This window comes from Tasmannia lanceolata, unplaced genomic scaffold (assembly GCF_043159265.1).
Source record: "Tasmannia lanceolata isolate RefF3 unplaced genomic scaffold, GAP_Taslan_0.1 ptg000020l, whole genome shotgun sequence".
NCBI classification, from domain to species: domain Eukaryota; kingdom Viridiplantae; phylum Streptophyta; class Magnoliopsida; order Canellales; family Winteraceae; genus Tasmannia; species Tasmannia lanceolata.
This window is the reverse complement of record NW_027518697.1, coordinates 30,893,509-30,904,493: the sequence shown is the minus strand read 5'-3', so window position 1 is coordinate 30,904,493 and position 10,985 is coordinate 30,893,509. Positions and strand designations below refer to the sequence as shown.

General features: G+C 44.3%; 1 long non-coding RNA gene across 1 annotated transcript; it reads right to left on the bottom strand.

The window, feature by feature from the left end:
• Positions 1-8,591: 8,591 nt before the first annotated feature.
• On the bottom strand, positions 8,592-10,985 carry LOC143855092 (uncharacterized). Its single transcript, XR_013237687.1, has 3 exons — positions 10,827-10,985; positions 10,413-10,444; positions 8,592-8,943 (listed from the first exon to the last, which is right to left on the bottom strand). It is a non-coding gene; the product is annotated as an uncharacterized LOC143855092 (long non-coding RNA).

Sequence of the window (10,985 nt, the reverse complement as noted above, 5' to 3'; positions counted from 1 at the left end):
CACTTAGGATTTTCCATGAAATTAGAATTTTAGGAGAACTGTCACTTAGATTGAATCCAGACAAATTAAGAAATCAAGATACACATTTAGGATTCACACTGAAATTAGATCATAGGATGCATGTCACTTAGTTCGCACATTAACATAGAGTTGAATGAGCCATTTAAAATAAATTTAAAAGAGTTAGCTTTTGGAATCGAAGACCGATTATCGGGCAGGAATGGTGCATGTGGTGGATAACTCCCCATACCTTCCATTCTCGTAACCAGGTAGCGAGTCTTGATTTCTGGTTAATCATGGGTCCTAGATCCCACATCTAGGTGGCGACTCTGTCAGTCTCTTTTGTGTGGAATTCGGATTGCCTCAGTGATCCCAAGTTCACATAAAAGAGGAATTAAAATCAATAATTAAAATGCACACGCCAATCGCATGGGTACGAGAGACCAAGAGAAGTGCGTGGCGGCTCGCGCCCCACCCCCTCTCACGGGATCGGGTCCCACAGTCTCCCAGCCAAGAAGGGTGGGCAAACTCTCCCCGACTTGGGAAGGGCCGTACCGAGTCAAAGAGGTCATCCGTCCAGGAAGCTACCGCCTAGATACACTTGACGAGCAGCTGCTGCCGCAGGCCTGGAATTCCAGAAATCTTCGAATATACTATCAATAGTCTTTTCCTTTGCCTTTGAAGGCCTGTAAAGAATCTCTGTAATGAAATTTCAAAAAGAAATAAAGTGGAGTTGTCACTAAACTGTGTCCCTCACTTTTGAGTCACTAATATATGCCAACTCCTCCAGTCAAAGACTCTAAGTGTTTGCAGACTTAGCTCTCATTCTAAGTGTTTGCAGACTTAGAGAGCAACAGTGGAGCACTCCGGCGCGTCCAATTTGGTGTGGAGACCAGTTCCGACCACATGGACCCGCCCTAGTGAAAACCTCCTCAAAGACCTGCCCGGCCTAGCCGTCTACATCCGAAGCCGGCCAGGATATGGCGCAAACGCCAGGCGCCAAAAAGACTCTAAGTGTTTGCAGACTTAGCTCTCACTCTAAGTGTTTGCAGACTTAGAGAGCAACAGTGGAGCACTCCGGCGCGTCCAATTTGGTGTGGAGACCAGTTCCGACCACATGGACCCGCCCTAGTGAAAACCTCCTCAAAGACCTGCCCGGCCTAGCCGTCTACAGCCGAAGCCGGCCAGGATATGGCGCAACCGCTAAACGCCAAAACACCTGCCCGGCCTAGCCGTCTACAACCTTAGCCGGACAGGATACGGCGCAAACACCAGGCGCCAAAAATACTCTAAGTGTTTGCAAACTCGGAGACAGAAGTGGATCAGTCCGGCTAATGACATCCGGTTAACCACTCCGGCTCGGCAGAGAGATGAGGAAGAAGCACAGACAACATACGTACAAAAATAAGATAGCCGTACAGACAGTTAGACAAAATTGAATTTGTATTCGTATCACAAAAGTGCTCTTTTCGCCGAGCTGGCTTACAAAGATTGAGCCTCTCGGGCCATTACAAAAATTTACAAAAAATAAGAACAGGAGGCCAGCCCGGCCACTCAGGCCTCCCCGTCGGCCGCCTCGTCGGTGACCGCCTCTGCAGTAAGGGCTGCATCCTGGCCGGCCTCGGCGGTTGGAGGGGTGACCTCGGAAGCCAGAGCGACTTCCTGTTCTACCTCGTTGGGTTGGGAGGAGCCCACTTCACCTTCTTCCTCCTCGTCCTCTTCATCCTCTGGAGGTGCGTACGGGACGTCCAGTCCGTCCAGAGAGATGTCGGGGTAAGCCTTCTTAACCTGCTCAGAGCAGAGGAGGAACCCCGCCTTATAGGCTTGGAGGCCCAGGTTGAAGAACTGTGTGTCCTTCCTCTCTTCGGCCTCCCGCACTGCCACTTTTATGGCAGCCTCGACAGCCGCCTTTTCCCTCTGGTCGGCTCTCTCCCTCGCAGTTAGGAGATCCTGCACGGCTTGGTTCTTGACCCTCTGCACCTCGTCCTTGAGGCTGTTGCATTCGGCCTCTTTGACCTGGACGACTTCACTAAGCCCGTCCTTGTCCCTCTGGAGCTCGCCCTTCTCGGACTGTATCTGTGTGAGCGTCTCAGAGAAGAGATAACTCTTCTTTGCCATGTCTCTAGAGTATACTTGGAGCTGATAGAGGGCGGAGGCGATCGCCTCTGCGCAGGTCTCCGGCGCCTCTTTCTCGACTTCTCGTCGGTCATTCGGGAGGACGCCCTGGAACATCAGTTCTGTGGCCACCCGGCTATCACCCAGGCCGGTGTCCGTTTTCTGCACCGCCCAGTTTGGGCGAAAAACATTATCAGCTCTCGCCGCCGTGGCGGCGGGGATGCCCAGAACTGGCCCGCTGCGCCGGGGCTCTGCCGCCCGTGCAGACCCTGAGCTCTGCCCGGTGAGGCTTGGCCGGCTCGGCTTGACTGCGAGCTTGTGAGTCGCCCGGCTACTTTTGAGGGGATTAGCCAGTGCGACCATCGCCGGGGTTGACTCCGGCACCTTCCTTTTCTTGCCCTTAGGTTGGGGCTGCTCATGCGTTGGGGACGATTGGGAGCTCTGCCTTATTCTGTCCATCATGGACATCTGCTTCACCATTTCTGAACGTGAAAACAGAACAGAGTTAGAACTATAAAAAAAAAGGGGGGAAGAAGATAGACGAAAAGAAAGGAACAGTTCAAAATATAAGAGCTGGCCTAAGAACATTTACGTACGTGCCGGCGTCGCACGGCTGACACCGAGCTCCACTAGGACGGCCTCCTCGGAGAATTCCGAGCAGTTTGTTTGACCGCGCTTCAGCTCTTCTTTGATCAAAACAAAGGTCATGTAGTCGTAGCCTTTGAGGACCGGCTTTCGACTAAGACTCTTGGTGTCCGGCGTTCTCCATTCCAACGAGAACGGCCAGTGGGAGCTCTGCTCGGTGTCCCAAGCATAGAAAAACCTGTTCTTCCATGTGTGAATGGAAGTAGGTATGCCAGTGATCATTTTCACCTCGGGCCGTTGGCTGATGTAGATCCAGCCGGCGTCCTTATGCCTCTTCAGATGCGCACACATCCTGAAGACGGGCAGGGTGGGGTTCCTACGGACCCGGACTCCCAAAAGGTGCAGGAAGCCGACCAGCGTCCTCCAAGAGTTCGGCACGACCTGTGTGACCGCCAGCCCGTAATAATTCAGCACCTCGACAAAAAATGGATGCAAGGGAAGTCTGAGCCCGGCCCGTAAGGCTTCTTCGTATAGGCAGAGATCTGCACTATCGTTGCTGGCCCGGTCCCCTTCAACGGCCGCCCTCAAAAGGTACCGGTCAGGAATACAGTATTTCCCCCGGACGGCCTGAAGTTTGCCCAGGCCTAGATGATTCACCTCGTACAGAGCCCCGACGTTGTACTGTGGGTTGGCCTCCATCCGTGCCTCTGCTATTACCTCTATGGGTGCGCGCGGCAAGCGAGGAACTTCAATATGTTCTTCGTCGTCGCTGGTTTCTACCCGGTGCGGTCCGTCCCCACGGACCGGGATTGTGTCTAAGTCCACAATCTCTTCCTCTCCGCTCTCCTCGTCTACTACAATTATTACCTCCTCGTCCTCAACACCAGCCTCCGCAGGAGAGGCCGGCCCCGTCCTCTCCGACGCCCCGGACCCACTACTACTACTAGTCGAACCGGACTCCTTTGAGCCGGAGTCCGACTCGGAACTGGTGCTAGACATTAAAAGGGAACAAAAGAAAAGCTAAAAGAAATTACCGAACTGAGGTGCTGACTGAAGATCTCCGGGCTCACTGATCCGAGGCGGGCAGAAATTTGACTAGCCGAGCAGTAGAGGAGGAGAGGAGAATGTAAAAAGTGAAAAATGAGGAGTAAAAACTCTGGTATATATAGGCTTGGAAGAGCGGGAAAAATCCCGCCCTTTTCCCACCAGCCGGAGTGCGCCACGTCACCTACCGCATTAAATGCGCCGCTCGCATTAAATGCGCCGCTCCGCATTAAATGCAAGGTACAAGTTCCAAAGCGCTAAGTGATGACGCCCAGAAGACAACATATCTGTCCGCCCTGGCCGTCCACCGCCTTAACCGGAGCCGGACAGGATATGGCGCAATCACAACGCGACAAAATACCTGCCCGGCTTTGCCGCCCAGAAGGCTTAGCCGGACAGGATATGACGCGTTCACTGGAAGACAACATATATGTCCGGCCTGGCCGTCCAACGCCTTAACCGGAGCCGGACAGGATATGGCGCAATCACAACGCGACAAAATACCTGCCCGGCTTTGCCGCCCAGAAGGCTTAGCCGGACAGGATATGACGCGTTCGCTGGAAGACAACATATCTGTCCGGCCTGGCCGTCCAACGCCTTAACCGGAGCCGGACAGGATATGGCGCAATCACAACGCGACAAAATACCTGCCCGGCTTTGCCGCCCAGAAGGCTTAGCCGGACAGGATATGACGCGTTCGCTGGAAGACAACATATCTGTCCGGCCTGGCCGTCCAACGCCTTAACCGGAGCCGGACAGGATATGGCGCAATCACAACGCGACAAAATACCTGCCCGGCTTTGCCGCCCAGAAAGCTTAGCCGGACAGGATATGACGCGTTCGCTGGAAGACAACATATCTGTCCGGCCTGGCCGTCCAACGCCTTAACCGGAGCCGGACAGGATATGGCGCAATCGCTACACGACAAAATACCTGCCCGGCCTTGCCGCCCAGAAGGTTTAGCCGGACAGGATATGACGTGTTCACTAGGCAACAGAGGGCCTGTCCGGCCTAGTACCCCGTCCAGGAGATCTGCCCGGCCAAGACGCCCAGGGAGTTTAGCCGGCCAGACCTCTGGTTCAAATTTCGACCAGACCGGATTGTATAGGGGCTTCTGCCCGGCCATGCTCCTTCAGGCCAAGCCACAAGGCCGGACCAGGCCGCCCAGAGGCCCCTGCCCACTGCAGTTTCTCTGGCCCATACCTGAGGCCGGCCTCAGCTGCCCAGGGGCCTCAAGGCCGGCCAGATGCTGCTTTAACCCTCTTTTTGCTTCCCCTAGCCGCTGTCACGACTCAGAGAACCAGGGGGCAACTGATGGGGTCCGGACTCAGCACTGATAGGTCCGAACTCAGCACTGATGAGGTCCGAACTCAGCAACCAATTGGCTGCTGGCACGTGGCCCTCGCAGGGACCGTTGCAAAGCCAACACCTGTCCCTGCTAGGTGTGACACCTGGACCAATCAGGGACTTCCACCTACCCTTCCTAGGTATGAGACCTGGTCCATACAGAGGCCACCACCTGTCCAGGACAGGTGGCTCAGAACTACCACCTGTCCTAGACAGGTGGCTCAGAATCACTATAAATAGCCTTCACTTGTGCTAAGGTGAGGGATCTGAAAATAAAAACTCTAAGCTTTTGCTCTGACATTGCTCTGCACTCCTGCTCATACTGACTTGAGTGTCGAAGCGCCCGTCCGGAGCACCACTCCGGGTTGGTCCTCTGACCCTTTTTCTTCTTGTCTGTGCCCTTGTGCAGCGCAGGACTCCACCAGCCCTTCAGCCGTGGCGTGCCAGATCAGCCCTTCCGGCCCTACCATAACCTGTTACCAATTTTAGACCTAACAGCTACCGTTAAATCTCAAAAAATAATAATAATAATAATATCATTGGATTTTTTCTTTCGGAAGTGATATCTACATTCCTGTTTTCATAATGACATCCCCAACTTTGTTATGGGAAGCAAAGATAAGAATCAAATAATTATAAATTTAAGATGCTGATGAAGGAAGAAAAGTATTAAAGGAGAAAAGGAAATTAGTTTCTTCAATTAGGCCAAATTGCAAGAATTTTCAGGGAAAGTTTAGGAAGGAAAATATTTCTAAATTTTCTTACTTTTTTCACACAAAAAAATAGATGACTTTAAGCCACCCTATTCAATTTTTTACTTACGGACCTTCAATTTATGATCATATGCCTCTAAATTAACCATAATTATATCATTTCCCATTAAACTGTAGAAAGATTTTATTTTTTTTTACCCAAGGCCCTGTTTTGATTTCCAGAAAAACTTTTCTGATGGAATATTTTTTTTGTATGGAAATTTTTCCCTTAAGGAAAATAATATGATTATGGTTAAGTTAGGGAATGTGATCATCAATTGAAGGTCCCTATAAATAAATATCGAACAAGGTTGGTTCAAGTTCTTCTTTTTTTCATGGGTAAAGTAGGCAATTTTTTAACAAATTTATTTTCTTTCCAAACTTTTCCACAAGATTCCAGCAATCCAAGCAGGGGAAAAAATTTCATTAGAAATATTTTTCTTGCAATCCAAGGAGGACCCTAGGGAATGTCAATGTGTGTTAAAATATAAAAAACCAGCTTATGAGAAATATGAAAAGGTTTTCTGAAGCAAAGTAAAAAGGTTATTACAAGTCCCAAATACCTTCGGGAAACCAATTAAAAAAGAGAAGACAATATGAGTCTTTGCAATTATTAAAATATGGTAATGCGAATATCAATACCTAGGTTTATAGTCTTACAAAATTGTTTTGAAAACTGCTGCAATTGGCCTTCATCACTAAAAAATTCAAAGCTAAAGTTTATAGATTACATGTTGCAGTTATGGATTCGTCACGTGCATAGCAATTTCTGTGAATGCCTTAAAAAATGCAGGTATCCCTTCAAAAAAAAAGTTCCATCGAACCCTGAAATCAAGGGAATAGAGCATCTGACTTCTTCACTCCCAATCTAATTTCGCAGCAAAAACACTTTGGGGCCGTTTGGATATGCGGATTTTAGAAACCGGGATTTCTTCAAAATTGTAGCTAAGAGACAAGAGAAGAAGCAGACCAGCCGTCATTTTTTACTCATTTTTTACCTCTCGCCCTTCTTTCCATCAGCAAAAGAGTAGCAGGTCCTCTCATATTTCCAGGTTTTAGAAATCTCTGGATGCAGGAGAGATTTTTAAAACCTGAATTTCTCACTTAAAATCCAAGAAACGCTGTCAGGACGTCATACAACAGCTTGATCATGAATCCTCTTTTACACTGTTTTCAAGCTAAAAACCTGGATTCTAAAATCCGTGTATCCAATAAGCCCCTTATATTTGTGCAGAACTTCCAGATCTTGCCGACATTTACGTGCCGTATTATCTGTTCGACACCCTCTCAGAGATCGGAGATTAGGATTCATCGGAGAGCCCATCTTTGGCCCTAAAGCAGACAACGAGGATTATTCATACCTTCCATTCATACCAGTGTGTGACCGGATAAGATTTCCATTGGGTATTATTGAATGTGTAGTTATCAAGCTCACTTTATTATCGCACTTTCCCCCTTATTTTTATATTGTATGATGTTTCAATTAGTATGACTATTTTAATTTCTTTCTTCTATTACTTTTAATGTTTCTTTGGTGTTCGTGCACGGAAATTTTAGTCACAGGGATCTTTAATTAATAATGATATTCCTAAATTTAATCATTTCTCAGTATTTTTTGAAAAACGTACGGGAGCCCACTTCATTAAGATGATCCAAACGGTTCATTCATTGTGCCATGGAGCATATAGATTGTCGCCCAAATTTAATCATTTCTCAATATTTTTTGAAAAACGTACCAGAGCCCACTTCATTAAGATGATCCAAACTGTTCATTCATTGTGCCATGGAGCATATAGATTGTCGCCCATAAATCATCTTAATGGTGTGATCTAACACTCTAAACCGGGTGCTTATACAGTTATACTTTCCTCAGGCCCTTGGCCTCTTCTCTTAACATGTGATGTAAAACCTTACCTACCAACGACCATTAATTGATTGAACTTTCTCTGCCACACGTCACTTCTAATGAGGCAAAGCTAGGCAGGGTTTTTTAGGAACCTCACAAATTTAATGATTCATCTTCTTTACCAACTTTTCTATTCTCCTTTAAGGTCCAATTTTGACAGTGTGGTTTCTTTGTTCTTAGCCGAGCATGCAAATCTGATAGGGCTTATTATTATCATTAGTTTACCAAATTAAAAAAAAACATAAATTGAAATATGCAATGATGTATCATTGATTCTTTTAATTAATCATTAATTTTTTTTCAGCCGAGCATGCAAATCCGATAGGGCTTATCATTAGTTTACCAAATAAAAAAAACATAAATTGAAATATGTAATGATGTTTCTTTGATTCTTTTAATTAATCATTAATTTTTTTTCGCCGGGGAGGGGGGGTTGGGGGGGCTTTACTAGTATATATATATATATATACTAGTAAGAAACCCTGTGTGATGCAGGGGGGACAAAATTTATGCTTCAAAACTGTTTGAAGAAGAAAATATTTATTCATAAAATCAAACAAAGATGAAAAAAAGAACGTCAATTCTTAAAATATAAACTTAAAAATAGAAATGAAAATGGGAATGATATCTCTGTTTGTCTTATCTTAAAAAGAGCAAAGAAAATGTTCATTTAACATAATTAACATTGACATGGGAATTTGTAGAAGGTTGTATTTAAATATGGGCCAATTGGCGCAATATCTAAGATTACAGCTACTGATCAATCTGCTTTCAGTCCTTTTGAAAGTGAACCGTTGTCTGTCCCGAAAAAAGCAAATGATTCTTCAAATCCTAATGAAATTCCATTAAATAGGATTACTACATATCCAAAAATCAGAAGCTACGTTTTTATCCAAATAAATAAGTAGAACAAAATGGAATGAATGAGAATACAAAGACCCTTGATAATCTTTTAACCCTTCAGAACTTGAAGAATAAATTCACAAACATATAGAAATTCAGAAGAAGTGAAAAGATAAAAGCAACATATAAAGAGGTATTCTATTCCTTAATAAAAACTAATAGAATTTCATATAGGAGTATGTCCTTTCTTTCACCTCATAAGGCATGCCATCGATTCCCAACCGCGTATCTTTGTTGATCAATATAATTCTTATCTCTGTAAAAGCTGGAAAATTCTAATATGGCAACATCCTACATGCACAATATAGGAAAATCAGATTCCAATTCATATAGAATGGTGGTAGAAGATTCACTAAAAATAAAATGGCAGAAAAGTAGAGACAATTAGTATGTGTTCTGTCATCAAATCATGATGAAAGCTAGAAGAAATAGGTGGATTAAATTCAAGAGTATGTGTTTAGAAGGAAATTTTCTGCACAACATTGTTTTATAGTGGAATTACAACACCAAGAACCAATATAGGTAATCTAAAAGACCATAAGCTCCAATAGATTTAATTCCAACATAATTACCATTGAATAAAATTTATGCCACCATCCAACAAAAATCTAAAAAAATAGGGCCTTGCAAATATATGGAATTAGTTTCCTGTTTTCCTGCTCTTTGATGACAATTTGTTATGTTGAACAATAAAGATGTTAGATGAAAATGATATAATCTGTTTTGAATAGCCTGAGAAGTAAACATAAAAAATTAAAAAGACGGAATGCGGAGAGAACACAGCATTTTGTAGGAACAATTGGGTGATGCAACACAAAAAATGCAAACCAACTAATCAACAACCCATTTCACACAACCTTTTCATGATGAGTTTCTTTGTGGCATTTCATCGAACATATGGCACTATCAAAAGATGGTTTATAACCGGCTATGAAAAGAAAATCACCAATGCCATATAAGTAAACATGGATTCTTAAGTGCTCATCACCACCGACCACACAGAAAGGAGCCCATTACAACATATCTACCACATTCATTATTTTCTTTTTATAAAGAAATGGGCTTTTTTCTTCACAAACCCACTAAGTAAAATCTACCCGAACCAATTTCCCCATTCTTGCATATGTTATGCCAAATCTCCAAGACTCATAACAGTTGTAGTGCCTACATATTGTCCATAGTTCACTGAACCCTATAGAAGAGACCCAATAGAATGTAAAATTGTGATAGAAAAGTTAAAAATGAAAAACAGGAGTGCAAGCATAAAAAACAATAGCCTCTAAAAATGGTTTCCCTATAATTATTTGATTTTCTAGAAAGGTCCCTGCTCATTAGATTGTAAATTGGCAACCATATGCCTTTTATTCATGAAAAGCCCTTGTTGATCAGATGCCAGTTTTGTAACAAATCTTTCAAATGAGTATGCAACCTTTGCCATTCTCAAACTCAACCTCATAAGACCACGCATATTTCATTTTTTCCAGCCCTGTAAGGATTCAAAAGCCCAACAAAAAAACAAAGGAAAAACCAAAGAAAGACCAAACATCAAATCCCTCATGTAAAGTGATAAGATGGCTTACTCTTCACTTGATCGAAAAGTGGGCGTGGTACCACTATAAATAAACTCTCAATCAAAACATTTCATAGGGTACTTAAAATGGATACTTATTTTGTAAAGAAAATCCAATAAAATAAACATCACATTTGCAAATAAGAACTGATTTTGATGGCATACAAAGAAGTCTTCAGAGAGCATTTACCTGATTGAATGAAGGCCCATCCGTGCGAAAATCTGGTGAAAAGGCAAAGGCAATGACTAGAGAGAGAGAGCAGCCAAGAATATAAGAGAGAAAAGAGAGAAAAAGTTTCAGCAATGCATAATTATTTCCAATGGTTTTCATGTCCATAAAGAAATGAAGAACGGAGAACATTTGTTGCTGCAAAAAACTTATGCCAGTGGTTGGATAAAAAAAAATTTATGCCAGTGGTTGGATAACTCCATTCACTAATCGGAAATAGATGGGATATTTGGTTAACAAATGGAAAAACTCAAAAGTAAATCAGGAAACCCTAACCCCAATCTGGAAATTTCATGGAGAAAAAACTCCAAAAACAGATGAGATGAGGGAGAAGATTCCAAAAAAAAAAGAAGGTGGGATCAGAGAGCGAGATACCGTTTTGAGTTCGTTGGTCCGTTTTGGACACACAGGAAGCGAGTTCTGTCTTCCAAAGTCGCAGCGTCTTCACCGCCATTACTCAACTTTTGAGCTTGGAGAGATAGAGGGGCAGAAGCGATGGGAGAGTTGGATAAGGTAGGTATTATCGATTTTACA